The following is a 6,370-nucleotide window of genomic DNA, read 5'->3' as shown; positions in this document are numbered from 1 at the left end:
ACAAAGCAAATCACACCCGGAAATTCAAGTAAGCAACCAAACAGTATCTCATGCACACTAACAGATTTATTATTAATGATTAACTGAAAACTGATCAACCAGACAAAACCTTAGACGTCAACAATTACTTTACACACGGCACTAGTTATCAAACAGTCATTGCCAGTGTGACTCAGTTAAGGGTAATTGTAAGTTTTATCGTATTCAATCTAACCAAACAGTTATATGACTAATTATCTAGCAACTGGTAACAGATCGTTCAGACCAACGTAAACCTAAACCGACCGAACACACAGAAATACTAAACATCAATAATCATATATCAATATTTCAATAACAAAACATAAGTATTCTTAATCACATGAGAAAAACTATAAATGGTTACAAACTATACATCCCGGGTGCGATTCTAGGAGATTAGCCGAGCCGAGACATCATCGAATCTTCAATACGGATGATATAGATCATAGATATCGTCTTGACATGAGCTAAGGTAGTGGAAATCACCTATAGGACTGCTGGAAATCGCCTCTTGGTTGTAAAAATGAAGTTAGGGTTCTTGAGAATGAAAAATAACATATAAACCTAAAATTCCCGTCTGCACTCCCGTCACGGTACGCGATGGCCATATGACCATCCCATCGCGTACCGCGACCTAAGAAAACATCATTTTCAGATTCCTCTCGTCGAGAAACCCAAAATTCATATATTATGGCTCTCGTAACTCATTTTCTAGCTCAGGATATGCTCATTTTACTTCAAGGTCGCATTTCGTCAACCCATCTTGTTCAGTTTTAGCATCGGCTTATGATCACTCATCTATACTCTTCCCGAATCCTTGAAACACTTCCCAATACATCAAATAATGCTTCGGTCTTCCCGAGATATCATTCCATGCTCGTACAGGTTTCCCATTTAGCATATTTAACGATCAATTACCTGAAATACAAAAGCACGTATGAAGTACCAATGTTCTAACAATATACTCAATAAAACTACATAATTAATAGACTAAAATACATACAAAATACCTGACCATCAGACAGCCCTACCTAAAACACATTTCTAAACCTTGTTTTAGGGCTCATGGTTAGGATTGATCTATTCACACCAACATCCAATCATTTCACTCACCAATCAATGTGAGTTTCTCACACACCCGTTTTAATGTTTTTACACATTTTTGGGGTAGCATGTATATCATATCAAATCAATTGTTTATCTATTCATTTATAAACTACAATTTATATCATGGACTTGTGTGCTTACTTGTTACTTGCATGGATATGATCATACGCCCCCTTTGCACTCGAGATCGTGTTTCGAGTGGAAAAGGACCCCGATCTGAGTATGTTGGTTCATACTAACAAGAAAATACCTTCATTTATTCTTTACACTCAGAGCCTTGATTCGAGTGTAAAGAACCCTAATTTGCGCTATTATTTCACAAGTTTCATTGAATTGTATGTTTTTACGTATTTATATCTAAACTTGTGTGAACTCACTAACTATTCGTTCATGACTTTATTTTATATATATGCTACATGTACAATTCAACAGAGGATGAGACTTGGAGAAGACACTAGAACTTAGGTTATATAAATAAATGGACATGCTGTTTAATTGTTCTTGTTTTTCTTGTTTTTCTTTATCTTTGAATTTGTGTATTTGATGCTTAAATTAAATAATGATAATATTGTCACTTAATATTGTTACATATGTTTTCAACAATCTGTACATTACACTCAGGCGTTTAAACTAAGTAGGGGTGTTACAGATTGGTATCAAAGCCATGACTATAAGATAAGACATTAGACATAGTGTTCTAGTTGCAAGGTTCGACTTGCGAACGATGATATTCTAGAGGTTACGGGCATGGGAGATGTTGATTTGATAACTTCAGCAGGTACTTCTTGGACTTTGAAAGACGTGAGGGTTATTCCAAGTTTAAATAAACATTTGATTTCAGTTGGATGACCAGGGGCACGATGTTAAGTTCGGGAATAGGCAGTGGAAAGTAGTCAAAGGGAATCTCGTGGTTGCCCGTGGCAAGAAAATGGTTTCGTTGTATATGGTCAATATGTCACCGAAAGGAGTTAATCCAGTTTTGGTGAAAGACAAAGTCCGTTTCACAGAATCTAGTGGTCAGAAGAAGGTCTGTTTTGCAAGTAACAAACCCAGAGCCAGACTGAAGATTCAGGATGAACGAGCTAGGAAGGTTAAATCAGTCAGAGGACATCGTGACAGTGGGAGCACATGTCATGTTTTAGTTACAGTTCCAAGTCGACAATGGATTAAGAAAACCAGTATTCCAGCTATAAAAGTCTCTCCAGTGAATTACTTGCTGAATATGGAGAGTGTTTGTTCTCAGGTTATCTCAGGATCCGGTAGTGTGGGAGCCGGTAGAGAAAGTGAACGAGTCAGGGGCAGTTTTAGCCGTGAATGATGTGTTGGAGCTCCAGGGAGCTTCAACGGGCCTTCGGGTTAGTTGATTAGAAGGCGGTGGCAACTAGAAGATGTTTAATGTTCATATTACAGAAGTACAATCAGGAGTGCAGACGAGAGTACTCAAGGCCTCCGAGTGGGAGATTGTTGGGTTCGTAGGCCTTGTTGGCCCAGTTTATTATTTGAAATCTAAAGGGTAGACGGGTGTATGGTGGCCAGACCGAAGCCTGGCCCGGCTTGGATTTCTTGTTGAATAAGATGAAAACCCTAGATTAATCTCTCTCTATATATTATTGTATGTACTTGTAATCATTGCCACTCAATAAAAGAAATAATTAGTTGTCATCCGTGGCGTAGGTCAGTTTAGACCGAACCATGTTAAATCCTCGTGTTCATTATTGCTTTCGCGTTTGTATTCGGTTCGTGTGTGTGTTTAATCCTAACATAGGTTTAGGATTTTAAGAAAAGTGTCGACGATGAAAAACACGATCCTAATTATAGAAGTTAAACTACATGGGTCAAAATAGCAAATTACACCACCAAAAGCCCATGTCACTACTAGAAAAAAGGCCTTTAATGACACGCATTGTGTGTCATTAAAGGGTATAGATGACACACAAATGTTTGTCATTGAAGCCCATGTCATAAATTGAAAATGACAGGCAATCTGCGTGTCATATTTAATGACACGCACTAATGACACACGTTTATGACATGTGTGTGTGACACTTGTATATGACTAGCATTTATGCATGTCATCGTATATTGTTTTTCAAAAAAATAATATATATATATGCATAATTACTAATATTTACATTAATGACACAAATATAGCAACAAAACCGTCCATTTCATTTTCTTAATTAGACATTACAAGTCAAAATATTACAAATATTCTCAAAGTTAACAAAAATGTTGGTTACTATTCAACACCATACATATCACTACTGGAAAATAAACTATGTTGCGTAGATCGACCATTCTTCATGAACTGCATCGAAATCAACCTCCATGTATTCGTCTTTTCTCCCCAACCTAAAACGAAAAATAAACAAAGAAAAAGTTACAAAATTTGGTCGGATCAAAACGAATTAGGTTAAAACAAACCAATATAAATATAATCGAGCAAATATTATTACACTTACATTGTTATTGACGAGTATTTGAAGTCCTTCATGAATTATAAGACATAATAGCCACCTGGTACTTCTTGGCTGAGTCGGACGGTACAAAACAATAAAAAAATTAAGACATATAATTAAGCTTTCTAGTGATTTATAAACAAGAATATAGTACCCAAACCCGACCATTTTAACCTATATATTAAACAGGTCCGATACATTGATGGGCCTTTAACTGTACACTTTTAAATTATGTTTAAAGTTGATACAAGTAAAAAGGATTATTAACAAAACAAAACAAAAATTTATTTGTTTCACCCCGTAATCCAATATGTATATTTTTCAAAGTCAAACATTAAAAAATGTGCTACCTTTGATAATAAGTATGTGTTTTTAGTTCAGAAATATAAGATATTAGCTAACCTTGGAATATTATAGCTAACCTTGAACATTAAGAAAAAGCATTGCAGCAACATGAAGGTGACTGCACCATTTAAAAAAAAAGAAAACTATACATATCATTAATGCAAGAAAATGATTAATACATAATGCACAAAGCATATGAATACATACAAATAATGATAGATTTTTCATAATCTTATTAAAAAGATAAAGAGATACCTTTATATTAATTATGGCAGAAAACTCGACCCATTTGTATCTGCACCATACTCCATTTTACAAGTCTTAAATACTTCCAGATATACCCTTGATGATGACTTGGGTTTTTAAGCCTCTTGCGCCTTATACTATCTATTGACCAAAAGAGCCAGCAACCCATAATACCCTTTGACCGAATTGTGTGTTGCTTACTGTTGGATCAGCAGCAGCAAGTTAAAGCCAAAAGTGTTTTGTTTATTGTTGGTTCAGCAGCAGCAAATTAAAGCCAAAATCCCTTAATAGGGGAGTTTGTTGACCCGAGTTGCCAACTGCATTGTTTTTCACAATACTAACAAAATCAATATTTAATGTGAAATCATTCTTAAAAACTCGAATGTTAGATGTTTGACTGTTAAAGATATAAAGAACGGTGTACCTCTTTCTATAATTAGCATCATGATCTTCGACATACTTGACAACTGCAAGTTAATATATGCCATCGTAAAAGTCAATATCCACTAAATAGTCCTAAGAAGTAATTAGAGTATCATCCATCTTAACCTATCAAATTATATTAAAAGTCTAAAATAATGATCTAAAAATTTTTTTGGTTTGCAGACACATACCAAATTATGATCCTGTTGATCCAAAGTTTTTTATGAGATTTCCAAGAAGATTGGAACATATTGATCTTCAGACGTGTCCTAATAAGTTTATTAAACAAAAGTCAAAATATTTATCAACTCAAACGAAGTCAAAGTTGTTGAAGAAATTAGTGCTACCTTAATCAAATTTTTTTCTTGTTATGAATTTTTGCAGCAACATTCCTGTGATAACTATGAAACCAAATCATATCCAACTGTTAGTAAACATTGATCTTTACTTCAACAATTAAATGGACCATCCTTAAATTGTAATAACTAAACATACTGATGTAGTTGTCTTGTTAGCATAGGGATGAGGTTGGTAACTTGGTATCATACCGTAACCGACTGGTCCGATCCCAACGTTCCCTATCGCGATTTTCTTAACAACTTGGAATCGCTACCAAAGATGCTTGATTCGGTACCATTATCGTAGGCACACATTTAGAAAATACAGGTACCAAACTAATCCCAAACCCTCAAAAGGTTGGTACCGAACCAAGCATCTTTGGTACCGATTCCAAGTTTTTAAGAAAACCGCGATAACCAAAAGATGCAAGCAAAACAGCCGTGCGTAGATACAAACTGCAAATAACATAAGGTAACTTAATACTTGAAGTAAAGGTCAAGCTATAAATATAAAACAAATGTGGCAGCCCTTTTAACCCACAAGATTATCTCATTATATGCAGATACTAAGAAAGGTTTGATTCTATGACAACAATAGATTTATTTCAATAAAATAAAATAAAACCACATATAAGCACACCTTACCATAATCATTCTTCATATAAGCACCGACATTCACATTTTATATATATAATGGTCCGGTTTCGGGTTCATTGATCAAAAACCGTAACGGTTTAGTTACGGTTTGACATAAAAACGTCAAAACCGGACCGTGAGCACCCTAATTTCCACATTCGGTGCTATATATCTTTACAAAATACATTAATAACTGTGCCACACGTGATTCATCTATTACAAGATTATCAAACAATAACCCCCACCCCTAATCTGTGTGCAAAATCAGCCCTAAATGATCTTTGATGTCCTAATGATCAGCATTCAGATTTCAACATTCAGAAAAATAAAAAAAAAATTATGATTTTGACAAGCAAACATTAAATTAACAGTCCATTAACATTAACCCTAGCCAATTAACATTAGAACAAGATAAAATTAAAGGCATATACCTCACAATAGATGAAATCCTCAATATAATCCTTCAATTAACTCCAAGTAAGCAAACCCTGGCCGACGGAACACTAGCCAACTGAAAACTAAATCCTAACCGACTGAAATTGAACGAGCGTGGTGAACTGAATCATAGATGGTGTTCGTTGTGTAGCGTGGGACTGGTAGAGAAAATCAATGGCAAAAGGAGATAAACTCTAGGGTGGGACAGGTGTAGAGTGGGAGATGAACCCTAGCCTGGGTCTGATTTAATTTGTTTAGGCAGTAAGGAAATATTGGGCGGGGGGTTTAATTTTTCATTTGGATTGAAACATGACACGCATATATGACATGCATAGTTACTTTTTAATTTTATGACACTAG

Source organism: Bidens hawaiensis, unplaced genomic scaffold, assembly GCF_021521415.1.
Source record: "Bidens hawaiensis isolate Kalapana, Puna unplaced genomic scaffold, B.hawaiensis_p1.1 tig00049104_1, whole genome shotgun sequence".
NCBI lineage: Eukaryota > Viridiplantae > Streptophyta > Magnoliopsida > Asterales > Asteraceae > Bidens > Bidens hawaiensis.
The sequence above is the reverse complement of the archived record's forward strand: the minus strand, read 5'-3'. Positions refer to the sequence as shown.